The sequence below is a fragment of the Budorcas taxicolor genome, chromosome 14, assembly GCF_023091745.1.
Source record: "Budorcas taxicolor isolate Tak-1 chromosome 14, Takin1.1, whole genome shotgun sequence".
Lineage (NCBI taxonomy): Eukaryota > Metazoa > Chordata > Mammalia > Artiodactyla > Bovidae > Budorcas > Budorcas taxicolor.
This window is the reverse complement of record NC_068923.1, coordinates 54,466,444-54,481,101: the sequence shown is the minus strand read 5'-3', so window position 1 is coordinate 54,481,101 and position 14,658 is coordinate 54,466,444. Positions and strand designations below refer to the sequence as shown.

The following is a 14,658-nucleotide window of genomic DNA, read 5'->3' as shown; positions in this document are numbered from 1 at the left end:
ATCCCCTGATTGCTTTTGGATTCATATTTCTAATCACTTCCGGATTCTCCCTTCTAATTTAATTCTATACTGAAAGCCAGGAACAGCCAACATACGTACCAGATTTTTTCCACTCTTTAGATTATTTTTTCTCCAAATAGGCTCTAACTTCTTGGCCAGAAAGAACATGACATATTTGGTGTAAGCATGAAAAAGTTGAGCTCATTTGCCACAAACAGACACTTATAATTAAGTAATATAGAAATGTGGAGTTTATGACTGTATTCAGTTCAAAACAGAAGTTTCGTTTCTATAAATGAACCTTATGCTGAGATGTTTGTTAGTCAAGTTCACTGCAAGAGGTAATATAGAAAACTTCTAAAGCCTCTGAATATTTTTGGTAACTTTGTTTTTAACTGCTACCTATCTTTGAATTAAGAAGAACCAGAGGATGGGTATTTCATTTATTTTAATATGTCAGATGACTAGTTCCTAGAAACCAACTGATGTTTACTTAGCTGCTTCCTCAGATCAAGGACTTTCACTTTCTTGTTCATCTAACAAAATGCTTAAACATGCTGAATTATAATCTGTGAAGAAAAAAACAGGTGCATTGTAGATTGTTCAAGGAAGAGTAAGAATTCATTTTAAGATGCATTTCATGGGAATGTGAGACTGCTCTCAATTACCATGGCTGAATGAATTAGAATCTCAAAAACTGCAGAATTGTTCACTGGGAATTACAGAACTTGAGAAGAAACTTTGGAGAATCTGATGGTTGTCAGTAAGTCTTCGTGTCTGTTTTCCTTCTAAACTGTATTCAGTTCAGTTCAGTTCAGTCACTCAGTCGTGTACGACTCTTTGCGATCCCATGAATCACAGCACACCAGGCCTCCCTGTCCATCACCAACTCCCGGAGTTCACTCAGACTCACATCCATCGAGTCCGTGATGCCATCCAGCCGTCTCATCCTCGGTCGTCCCCTTCTCCTCCTGCCCCCAATCCCTCCCAGCATCAGAGTCTTTTCCAATGAGTCAACTCTTCACATGAGGTGGCCAAAGTACTGGAGTTTCAGCTTCAGCATCATTCCCTCCAAAGAAACCATATTTATTAATAGAATACAATTAAAAATACCCTTCAGATGTTTTCAAATTTTACTTGGTAGAATTTTTATGGAATTAACATATGTTTCTCATAATGTATGGATTTGAACAACTTTCTACATAGTATACTAAATTTTAGCAGAGACACAAAGTATATATACAAACTGAAAATGTACATCAGCATGTGATGAGTAAACAAATTATGTTATATAAGTATAATGGAATACTATTTGTCAATGAAAAGGACTAATAAATGCAACGACATGGGTGAAACGAAACAAAAATAGCTGAGTGAAAGAAGCCAGACGTAGAAGTGTAAACACTGTATGATTTCATTTATATGAGTGTCTGGAACATGATCTTGATTATGCTGGTGGTTATACAGTGTCAAAATACATGTAACTGTATATTCAAAATTGGTGCAGTTTATTCTGTATAAATTATGCCTTGGTAAAGTTGATTTAAAAAACAAAATCCACAAAACAAAAAAACAACCTTATATATGTGGATTTCTGATCATGTGATCCACCATGAAAATGTGTGACATCTCTTTTTAAAACATAAAGAAAAAGATTGTTAATTTGTTGAAAATAATTCCTTCTTAAGTACAAAAAGTATTTGTGGCCTGCAGTTCTACCAGAGTTTAAAGTGGAGGTTGCCTTGGAGAAAAGTGAAAAGATAGCTAATCAAGCATCTTTTCAGATCTGCATAAGGTACTTTCAAGGCCTGTGTTTTGTGTTGTGTTTGAGAATTTCTTGGGGAGAGACTTTCTGTTGTCAGGAAACTTCAAGGTAAGCCAGGGGGTGGGAGCATCTTTTATTGAAGAGGCCTGAGTGTAATAGAACTACCCCACATGAGCCAAGGGCAAGAGTGTGTTAATTGCCATGGGAAATAATCTAGAAGGATGAATGCAGTAGGTCAAGTGGTCAGAATCAGTAGATGGGGTATGTTTGTGGGATTCATAATGGAGCCCTGCCACATAATCTACAATAGAGTCTATAAATGTTTGCAGCAGAGTTGGTGGCTTGACCCTGGGGTAACCCAGAGTAGAAAAGAAGTCAGAAAGGTGCAGGACTTGGACTACCAACGCCCAGTCCCTGGAAATTAGCTGACATTTTGCAAGGCCCAACAATGTCTGCATGCTTCCTACGTAAATCTGTAGAACTCACTTGGCTTTCTGGGTTACACATTTATGCAATCTTAATTTTACAAAATAAATGTAAAATTAAAAAAAGTTATCTCAGTGCAACAATTTTAAAAAGGGTAATCATGTCAGAGTTGAAAACAGGGAATGAAATGTAAGGGCTGGCTTTCATTTGGGTGAAATCCACAGACTCCAAAAGTCTGTTGACTATTTTACTGTGGCTTGTGGGTAAATTCCATAATATCAAATGTGTGTGTCAATACATATTCTGAAGACAAAATCTGTTTGTGTGGGATGTTGTTTGGGAATAATCTATTATGTTACACTGTCACTTGAGGTGGGGAAAAATTTGAGAATAAATTTAAGTAAACATTTCAAGTATAACTGTTAAAAGTTTGTTTTATAAATGTTAGATGTACCATTGTAAAGTTTTAAAACTGATATCTTTTGCTCTTTCACTATAATTCCCTTTAGAGCTCTCTACTGCTAAATTTTTAAATACTTCTTTTCTTCATTCTAAAGGGTAAATGAGACCAATACGGGGGGGCCAGAACAAAGAAAATTAGTTTTCTTGTAAGTAAAGAAATTCTTTGTATTACTTCATTAAATATAATCATTGCCATCCTAGCAAATGTAAAATTAGAGGCAAAGAAAAAGATAATTTTGTTTTTTCGCTCAACTTAGTGTTTGTCCAAATATTGTAGAACTATATTATTTTTTTCCCTGAAAGGGTAAATAACTTATTAGCCTATAGTAATTGGCCTACTTGTTTGTTTTTGTTTTTAATATATAGATTAGAGTGTGCATATTAGTGAATGACTTTTGGAGCAATCTTTCAGTTGAGATCCATTGGTGGGTCAGGAAATCAGTTCAGAAAGCCTGCAATAAGCATTTTTTTAAATGAAATAACAAAAATACCTAAAAACCAAAAGCATTAGCCATATGTGCATGTGGTGTGTGTGTATGTGTGTGTGTGTGTAAGTATTCGGTTGCAAAATAAACAGTATTTCTTACTGTGGGCTGAAACAGGAAAAAATATTTCTTAAATAGTTTGTAAAAACTATTTTAGAGAATTACCTAAAATGTGATAGCTGAAATAATTGAGCAACTTTCCTGTGATGAAAGAGATAGTAAATGATAATTGAACTGAGCACTCAGATTAACAAATTTGGTTACAGTGGGACCAAACAGAAAAATTGGATTCAAGATGGCTCTCCTATATTTTTTCTGGAGTCATTGGAAGCCTCTTTTATTCCATAAATAGCTTAACCTAAAACACTACATTCATATATTTTCAGAACATTTCAGAAATATAAATATCGCCAAACCTCTGTGGGTTACATTTTGAAGAAATACAAATATTCCAATAGGTTGTTTTTCTTAATGGTCTACTTCATACAGACAGGACTCATCAGAAAACATCTCTCATATCTCTTTTACAGATGGGTTTCCTGAACCAACCAAATTTAAAATGTATTCCATAAATATGCTACATTTTTTCTTCTTTTTATAACACTTATCATTATCCTGAATTATCTTGTATAATAAAAATTATTTGTTTTCTTCCTCATTTTCCTACCTAAAACCCAATCTAATAAAAACTAGTTTCCTAACTAAAACTCAATGTAAAACCCACCCATCCATCTTTCCACAATGTAAACTCCACAAAGGAAAGTCTTTGCCTCTTTTGTTCACTGTTTGCCTCAGAAAAGTGTCTGACACAAAGTCATTCTTCAATGAATACTTATTGACTGTGGGTTAGTTGCTCAGCTGTCTCTGACTCTTGGCAACCCCATAGTGGGTAGCCCATCAGGCTTCTCCGTCCATGGGATTTTCCAGGCAAGAATACTGGAGTGGGTTTCTACTTCCTTCTCCAGAGGATCTTCCTGACCCAGGGACCGAACCCAAATCTCCCGCATTGCAGGAAAACTCTTTACCATCTGAGCCACGAGGGAAACTTATTGACGGAGTCACCAGGAAAACACTTATTGACTAGATGACTGATTTAAGAAATGATGACAAAAGCTGCTTACTGCTTTATAAAAACTTTCTAAGAGTGGAAATCAGGACTTCTATAGCAATATACCATTCATAATGATTTTTTTTTGGGGGGGTCTTCTTTGTCTTCATGAGACTTTATATTTTCTTTATAAGTAGAAGTGTTTGGATTCTAAACCTTGACTAACTTAGGGAATAATCAGAAAAAAAAAAAAAAAAGCTTATTACCAACTCTGACCAGCAATCATATTTAAAATTGGAATCAACAATTCTTAAGAAGCAATGTAAATACAATTTGTAACTAAGGTGGCTATATTATTATATCACTCTGTGTCCATCTGCTATTTAGGGGTCAATATGAGCCCTTTGTGCATTAAAATCTGTCAAATATACTTCCAAGAATTTTTTTTTCAGGCAGCAAATTAAAAGGAATGGATGATAACTATCTCTGTTATAGGCTGGGAAACTAATATATCTGCCTGAGTGTACTTATTTGAATGGAAAATAGGTGGATATAATATATACTGAACAATATGATAAAGCCTTTCAGTTAACAGGCAGCTGACCCTGTGTAGAAGGTTAAGTATTTAATACTTCAAAACTAATATTATTGGGGTGAAATTTTGCCTCTAAGTGGTAATTACTTTTAGTCTTCAAAAATTTAGAGAGGTAAGACATTTAAATTAGTAGATGAGTTTTTAGCAAAACTGTAGCACTGAGACCACATTCATTTTGTACCTACCCTATTTAAGATATTACTGCAAAGAGAAAACCATTATTTGAAATATAGTATTTGGCAGATAGATACTGCAATAAATATGTTACATCTCTCTAACACACCATTCAATCCTTAAGGAAATCACATCTGAATAATCATTAGAAGAACTGATGCTGAAGCTGAAGCTCCAATACTTTGGCTACTTATTGGGAAGAGCTGACTCACTGGAAAAGATCCTGATGCTGGGAATGATTGAGGGCAAGAGGAGAAGGGGATGACAGAGAATGAGATGGCTGGATGGCATAACTGATTCAATGGACTTGAGTTGGAGAAGGCTCTGGGAGTTAGTGACGGACAGGAAGTCCTGAAGTGCTGCAGTCCATGGCGTCGCAAAAAGTTGACACGGCTGAGTGACTGAACTGAACTGAACACATGCTAGTAAAGTAATACCCCAAATTCTTGCCCACAGTAGTAGATATAATGGTCATCTGATCTAAATTTGCCCTTTCCAGACCCTTTTAGTTCACTGATTCTTAAAACGTCAATGTTCACTCTTGCTATCTCCTGTTTGACCACTTCCAATTTGCCTCTATTCATGGACCTAAAATTCCAGGTTCCTATACAATCTTGTTCTTTACAGCATTGGACTTCTAATGCTAGGCACAATTAATAACTTTCAAGTTGAAATTCCGTTTATTGATATACATCCTCCACCAAGTTCTCATCAAGTACTTCGTTTGTTATGTTAGAGCAGATGTAGCAAACAGCAAAGAGGAAGTATGTCAAATCAAACGGTTTATTATTTGACCTTGTGGATAATCCAGAAAAGCATGTGCAGGGTTTAAATTCTGAGGCTTAAGATAAATATTTCAGAAAGACTCTCTGCTTTGTTGATTGGTAAAATACACCACAGAATATCATTTCCTCACTATTTAGTTCGATGTAAAGAAATATGGAACTTTTTGAAAAGAATTGCTTGTCTGGTAAAGATGGAAGGTCGACTGAAATAGACATTAAAAAATAGATTGTGCTAGCTTTGGCAGCACATATACTAAAATTGGAACGATGCAGAGAAGATTAACATGACCCTGTACAGGATCACATGTGTATTTGTGAAGGATTCCATATTTTTGGTATATTTGTAGATTGTTAAGAGAATTGATCTTTCTCATCGCAATATTTTTGTTCTTCTTTTGTAATGATGAGATTATGGATCTATATAAGATGATGTTAAATTTGTAGTAATCATATATGTAAGTCAAATCATTATGCTATACATCTTAAACTTATACAGTGCTGTATGTCCAGTGCATCTCAATGAAACTGGAAAAAAATAGATTATGCCATTAAGCATAAAATTGAAAGACAATAAGAATAGCAACAAAATAAGGTTAGTTCATTTTTTTGCATCCTGAGTTAGTGTCAGTTTCTGAATCAGGTTCTTTCTCACAAAAATCTTAGGAAGCATTGGGTTGGCCAAAATTTTTGTTCAGGTTTGATCCACTGGCTAAGTTTCAAAGTGTTGGTAGGTAAGAAAGAATACTTCTGATAAATGCAGTGTCTTAATTTGTGAAAACATGAAACAATGTAAACAGTGACTTTTATTAAATCATAATTTAAAAAGTGAAGAACACTGCTTTGGTGTTTTAATTCCATTGTGTCAATTTTGATTTCCCTCAAACAGTAGAGATTGCAGTCTTCAAAGGGATCCCACAAGGGCGTCTGTGCTAAAATGTCATTTCCAAAAGATCACAACTGATGCTCACAAGTTATTCTCACAAGTATCATATACAAACAAATATAAGCTCGGTAATATACAATTTGAGGAAGATTAGTGAAGCCAAGGAGCCACAACTGTCACACTCACAGGATGATAGTGTTAGGTGCTCAGTCGTGTCCAACTTTTTTTGACCCCACGGACTGGACTGTAACCCACCAGGGTCCTCTGTCCATGGCATTCTCCAGGCAAGAATACTGGACTGGATTGCCATTCCCTTCTCCAGGGCATCTTCCTGACCCAGGGATCAAACCCACGTCTTCTTCACTGCAGGCAGACTGTTTACCATGTAAGCCACCAGGGAAGCCCATATACTCACAGGAATACCACTCAAATATCCCTGCCTTTCAATATAAGCACAGCAAATATGCATATACAATTAAATTGTTTGACATTTGAAATGTGTGACATTGCCCTGTGTAACTCTAACACATTAACCAGTATATGGTAATCCTCTGGTGGCAGTGACTGATTCAGGAAGGTACAATCAAAGTGAAGCAACTTATTGATTCGTTGTGGGAAGCAGCCTCTTCCTATATTGAAATAGGAAGCTATGTAAGTCAGGCTACAGCAACTATTTATGTCCACTATGAGGACAACTAGTTTGTAGGTGAAGCTGCAACACAGAAGAGGGTAGAAAAACATGATTAATTGTAAATTATTTAGTTTAAATAAGTCATATAATGTCTTCGGATATTTGACTGGTTACAAGGCCTGCTTTTCTGGCTGAGTTTTAGTTATAGTTAGTTATGTAAATGATATAGGGACATATACGTTTATATACAATACAGACAACTAGTGCTATCAGGTGATTCCTGTGATGGTAAGATATTTAGAAAATTATTTAATACATACTAAGTGCAAAGAGCTAGTATAGACTTTAAGAAGAAGAAGTCATTATAAATTAATTGCTTTGAGAATGATTCTGAATCAAATAACTCCAACACTGTGAATTACAAATTATGTGCTAATATATCTATATATAAAGTGTTATCAATGGTGAGAAAACTCATAGACTGTGATTCATATGACTTTCTTTTTCAAAGCAAGGCTTCTACATTCCACTTTGGATCTCATTCATACTATTATCTACGCAGAATGGGCTAGGGAAGAGTGGAATTGCTGCAGTCTATACAAAACAAGTGAACAGGATTGGCTTGGAGTTGTGCCATCTTTGCAGAGGTAGTAATTTGGCTCAATGAAGATTGTTGCCTTGATTAATGATATAAAAAAATAGGAGTTTGTAAGATTAGGTTCTCTCTAAGAAGGGAAAAATTTGATAATATAAGCATACTTTTGAAATAACATTTTATTTTCAAGCTGACAGTTAAAGTCAGTATTATTTGTTGTCAGTAAAATAGAGCAAAATTAGTTATACATGTATTATTTCTTTTTCCTCCAACTTCTCTAGCCACACTCTCCACAGCACACAGAAATAGTCATGCACAAGAAGATATATGACTAAAAATGAAAGAACTTCACACACAGTGCAAAGGGGATGTGGTAGTTACTATGAAATATTAAGCAAAAGCTAAACAAGTGACTGGGGAAAAAGGTCTTCATTAAATAACTAGTTTTTTTGTGAGATTCAGACTATGTAATCTAGCATATAACAATTTGGTACAGATATAAGCCATGTATAAGGAGAAGTTAGTAATAAAATTAAGTGATTGATTCAAAATAAGTGAATTAAGAACAGTATTTTTACTGAATATTAATACCTTTTCCTACTGTTATAGGATAAAGTGTTTTGATTCAATCAATTGATTTGGGATTGGAGTGTAAAGAGGATACTCAAAATAGGATTTTGAAGACTGTTAGAATTTTGTTAAGTAAAGGACACATGGGGGCCATTTTATTCATCCAGTCTATAATTCACTTACTTAGTAAATTAGGATTTAAGGAAAAGTTTTGAGCATCTAAGATGAACCTGTTTTAATTTTTATTTTTTTTTATGGTAGTTCCTTGTTGGTTGTCTGTTTTAAATACAGCAGTGTGTACACGTCAGTCCCAAACTTCCCATCTATGCCTTCCCAGTAATCATACATTCATTCTCTAAGTCTGTGAGTCTGTTTCTGTTTTGTAAATAAGTTCATTTGTATAAGATGAATCTCTAATTAGCAAGAAGGGCTTGTCATTAAATAGGCAAGTGAAAACCAATTGGATATGATCACTGACCACATGGAATTGCAAGTTTCATGATAAATGCAATGAAGTAAATCTGCTATAATATTAAATCTGATGACTTTAAATTTAGAATTCATATAGGTCACAGAGACAGTCCATTTTTGGAATAAATACTTAAGATGAGAAAAGTGAATGGAGACAGAGAGATCAGAGCTTCCACAGTGGCTCAGAGGTAAAGAATCTGCCTGGAATACAGGAGATACTAGAGACATGGGCTTACTCCCTGGGTCAGGAAGATTCCCTGAACCCACTCCAGTATTCTTGCCTGGAGAATCCCATGGACAGAGGAGCTTGCCAGGCTACAGTCCATAGGGTTACACAGAGTCCAACAATGTTGAACCGACTTAGCATGCACAGAAAGATCAACATACTATCTGAAAATCAACCTTAGGAGCTCTTTCCGGATTGCCTGGCAACTGCTTCCCTTCCAATGGCCAAATTACACATCTGTCAGAAAGGTCCTATTTGTGGTCATAGAAGAAATTTCTCATTCATAGAATATTATACAGCTTGATAATCCTCAAAACACAGGGTCAGAAGCAGGGGTACATGTATGTCCAGTGATTCCTTCAGTCTTTTGGGCCCTAGAATTATCTTTTAAATGGAAACAGGGGCTTCCCTGGTAGCTCAGTGGTAAATAAATTGCCTGTGGTGCAGAAGCTAAAGGAGATGCAGTTCAATCTCTGAGTTAGGAGGATCTCCTGGAAAAGGGCATGGCAATCCACTCCAGTATTCTTGCCTGGAGAATTCCATGGACAGAGGACCCTGGTGGCCTAGACAGTCCATGGGGTTGCAAAGAGTCAGATGCAATTGACGTGATTTAACAGCAACAGCATTAACCAATGGTATAGTATTTGCTTCCCTGATAGCTCAGTTGGTGAAGAATCCACCTGCAATGCAGGAGAATCCAGTTCAATTCCTGGGCCGGGAAGATCCGCAGAAGAAAGATCGGCTACCCATTTCAGTATTCTTGGGCTTCCCTTATAGCTCAGCTCGTAAAGAAACTGCCTGCCCATGCAGGAGACACAGGTTCAATCCCTGAGTCAGAAAGATTCCCTGGAGAAGGAAATGGCAATCCACTTCAACATTCTTGCCTGGGAAATCCCATGGACAGAGGAGCCTGGTGAGCTGCAGTCTATGGGGTCACAAAAGAGTCATACATGACTTAGTGACTATACAACAACAACACAACAACAACAAAAATGCTTCTACAGGATAAATTTGGACTTAAATTGAAGACAGTGGGAAAACCACTAAACCATTCAGGTATGACCTAAATCAAATCCTTTATGATTATGTAGTGGAAGTGAGAAATAGATTTAAGGTCCTACATCTGATAGACAGGGGCCTGATGAACCATGGACAGAGATTCATGACACTGTACAGGAGGCAGGGATCAAGACCATTCCCAAGAAAAAGAAATGCAAAAAAGCAGAATGGCTGTCTGAGACGGCCTTACAAATAGCTGTGAAAAGAAGAGAAGTGAAAAGCAAAGGAGAAAAGGGAAGATATACCTATTTGAATGCAGAGTTCCAAAGAATAGCAAGGAGAGATAAGAAAGCCTTCCTCAGCTAGCAATGCAAAGAAATAGAGGAAAACAATAGAATAGGAAAGACTAGAGATCTCTTCAAAAAAATTAGAGATACCAAGGGAACAAATCATGCAAAGATGAGCTCAGTAAAGGACAGAAATGGTATGGACCTGACAGAAGAGAAGATATTAAGAAGAGGTGGCAAGAACACATAGAAGAATTGTACAAAAAAAGACCTTCATGACCCAGTTAAACACGATGCTGTGATCACTCACCTAGAGCCAGACATCCTGGAATGTGAAGTCAAGTGGGCCTTGGAAAGCATCACTACGAACAAAGCTAGTGGAGGTGATGGAATCTTAGTTGAGCTATTTCGAATCCTGAAAGATGATGCTGTGAAAGTGCTGCACTCAATATGCCAGCAAATTTGTAAAACTCAGCAGTGGCCACAGGACTGGAAAAGGTCAGTTTTCAATCCAATTCCAAAGAAAGGCAATGCCAAAGAATGCTCATACTACCACACAATTGCACTTAACTCACATGCTAGTAAAGTAATGCTCAAAATTCTTCAATCCAGGCTTCAGAAACACTTAAATCATGAACTTCCACATGTTCAAGCTGGTTTTAGAAAAGGCAGAGGAACCAGAGATCAAATTGCCAACATCCGCTGGATCATGGAAAAAGCAAGAGAGTTTCAGAAAAACATCTGCCTTATTGACTATGCCAAAGCCTTTTACTGTGTGGATCACAATAAACTGGAAAATTCTGAGAGAGATGGGAATACCAGACCACCTGACCTGCCTCTTGAGAAACCTGTATGCAGGTCAGGAAGCAGCAGTTAGAACTGGACATGGGACAACAGACTGGTTCCAAATTGGAAAAGGAGTACGTCAAGGCTGTATATTGTCACCCTGCTTATTTAACTTATATGTAGAATACATCATGAGAAACACTGGGCTGGAAGAAGCACAAGCTGGAATGAAGATTTCCGGGAGAAATATCAATCACCTCAGATATGCAGATGACACCACCCTTATGGCAGAAAGTGAAGAGGAACTACAAAGCCTCTTGATGGAAGTGGAAGAGGAGAGTGAAAAAGTTGGCTTAAAGATCAACATTCAGAAAACGAAGATCATGGCATTCAGTCCCATCACTTCATGGGAAATAGATGGGGAAACAGTGGAAAAACAGTGGCTAAATTTACGTCTGTGGGCTCCAAAATCATTGCAGATGGTGATTGCTGCCATGAAATTAAAAGATGCTTACTCTTTGGAGGGAAAGTTATGACCAACCTAGACAGCATATTAAAAAGCAGAGACATTACTTTGCCAACTATGCTCTGTCTAGTCAAGGCTATAGTGTTTCCAGTAGTCATGTATGGATGTGAGCATTGGACCTAAAGAAAGCTGAGTGCCGAAGAATTGATGCTTTTGAACTGTGGTGTTGGAGAAGCCTCTTGAGAGGCCCTTGGACTGCAAGGAGATCCAACCAGTCCATTCTAAAGGAGATCAGTTCTGGGTGTTCATTGGAAGGACTGATGTTGAACCTGAAACTCCAATACTTTGGCCACCTGATGTGAAGACCTGACTCATTGGAAAAGACCCTGATTCTGGGAAAGATTGAAGGTAGGAGGAGAAGGGGACTACAGAGGATAAGATGGTTGGATGGCTTCACCAACTCAATGGACATGAGTTTGGGTAGACTCCAGGAGCTGGTGGTGGACATGGAGGCCTGGAGTGCTGCAGTTCATGGGGTTGCAAAGAGTCAGGCATGACTGAGCAACTGAACTGAAATGAACTTTGTTATCCAATATATCCTTATTATGATATTTATCTATTTTACACTGAATGGTTTTCATCTCTTAATCTTATACCTCTTACTCCTGTCCCTTTCTCCCAATTGGTAACTACTAGTTTGTTTTCTCTGTTTCTGATTTACTGATATATTTTGGCAGCTTCCTTCATGGCTAGATGGTAAAGAATCTGCATGCAATGGCAGAGACTTGAGTTTGTATCCCTGGATTGGGAAGATCCCCTGGAGGAGGATATGGCAACCCACTCCAGTATTCTTCCTGGAGAATCCCCATGGACAGAAGAGCCTGGCAGGCTACAGTCCTTGGGGTCACAAAGTGTTGGTTTTCTCTATCTGTGAGTCTGTCTCTGTTTCACTTATATACATTTGACTGTTTTATTTTTTAGATTCCACATAAAAGTGAAATCATATGATATATGTCTTTCTCTGTTCAACTTTTTCTAAGCATGATATTCTCTAGGTTCATGCACATTCCTGAAAATGGCATGGCTGAGTAATATCCCATTCCTTATCCATTCACATGTTCCTTCTGCATTCACCTGTTGATAGGCACTTGGGTTGCTTCAGTATTTTGGCTATTATAAATAGTGCTGCTATGAACATTGATGCTTTCATATTGTAGTGCTGGAGAAGACTTTTAAGAGTCCTTTGGATTGCAAGGAAATTAAACCAGTCAATCTTAAAGGAAATAAACCTTGAATATTCATTGGAAGGACTGTTGTTGAAACTAAATCTCCATACTTGGCCACCTGATGTGAAGAACTGACTCACTAGAAAAGGCTGATTATGGGGAAGATTGAAGACAAAAGTCAAATGGCATGGCAGAGGATGAGATGGTTAGATAGTATCACTGACTCAATGGGCATGAATTTGAACAAACTCCAGCAGATAGTAGAGGACAGAAGAGCTTGGCATGCTACAATGCACAGAGTTGAAAAGAATTGGACATGACTCAGTGACTGAACAGGCTTCCCTCGTGGCTCAGATGGTAAAGTGTTTGCCTGCAATGTGGGAGACCCGGGTTCGATTCCTGGGTCAGGAAGATCCCCTGGAGAAGGAAATGACAATCCACTCCAGTACTCTTGCCTGGAAAATCCCATGGACGGAGGAGCCTGATAGGCTACAGTCCGTGGGGTCGCAAAGAGTCGGACACGACTGAGCAACTTCACTTTCACTTTTAGTGACTGAACAATGGCAACAATGAACATTAAGCTGCATATAGCTTTTCATATTAGTGTTTCCATCTTTTTTTTTCTGGATATATACCCAGGAGTGCAATTGCTGGATCATGTAGTAATTCTATTTTTAGTTGTATGATGGATTTCCATACTGTTTCTCATAGTGGTTGCACCAATTGATACTCCCACCAATTCCAAGGACAGAGGAGCCTGGTGGGCTACAGTCCATGGGGTCGCAAAGAGTCAGACATGATAGCAACTAAACAGCAATAGTGTATAAATGTTCCCTTTTCTCCACATCTTCGATAACATTTATCATTTGTAGACTTGGTTGTGAAGTGATATATCAATGCCTTTTTGATTTACATTTCCCTAAAAATTAGTGATGTTGAGGGTTATCTCCATGTGCCTGTTAACCATCAGTATGTTAATTTTGAGAAATATCTACACAGAGCTTCTGCCCACTTAAAATTTTGTTTCTATTTTTTTGATATTTAGTTGTATGAGCTGTTTACATATTTTGGATATTAACCACCCCCCCGTGCTGTGCTGTGCTTAGTCTCTCAGTCATGTCCAACTCTTTTTGACCTCGTGGACTGTAGCCCACCAGGCTTCTCTGTCCATGGGGATTCTCCAGGCAAGAATATTGAAGTGGGGTGCTATGCCTTCCTCCAGGGGATCTTCCCAACTCAGGGATTGAACCCAGGACTTCACACTGAAGGTGAATTCTTTACTGTCTGAGCCACCAGGGAAGCCCATTAACCCCCCATAGACCTTATCATTTAGAAATATTTTCTCTGATTCCATAAGTTGTCTTTTCATTTTGTCAATGGTTTCCCTTGCTTTGCAAAAGATTTGAAGTTTAATTAGGTCTTATTTGTTTTTATTTTCTTTGTCTTAGAAGACGGCTCAGAATATTGCTACACATCAAGGAATGTTCTGCTTGTTTTCCTCTAGCAGTGTTGCAATCTCAGTTCTTACATGAAAGTCTTTAATACATTTTGAATTTGTTTATATTGTGTGATAAAGTGTTCTAATCTCATTTTTTTCACATGTAATAACTGTCCAGTTTTCCCAGAACCCTTTATAGAAGAGTACGAATTTTAGGATAGATTATTTTAGTTCTATGAAAAATGTCATGAGTATTTTGATAGGGATTGAATTTAATCTGTAGATTGCTTTGGATAGCATGACTATTTTAACAATATTAATATGTTCAATCCAAGATCAT

At 37.4% G+C, this 14,658-nt stretch overlaps 1 non-coding gene across 1 annotated transcript; it reads left to right on the top strand.

Moving 5' to 3' along the window:
• The first annotated feature begins 5,969 nt into the window (after positions 1-5,969).
• On the top strand, positions 5,970-6,074 carry LOC128059694 (U6 spliceosomal RNA). Its single transcript, XR_008200622.1, has one exon. It is a non-coding gene; the product is annotated as a U6 spliceosomal RNA (small nuclear RNA).
• The last annotated feature ends 8,584 nt before the right edge of the window (positions 6,075-14,658 follow it).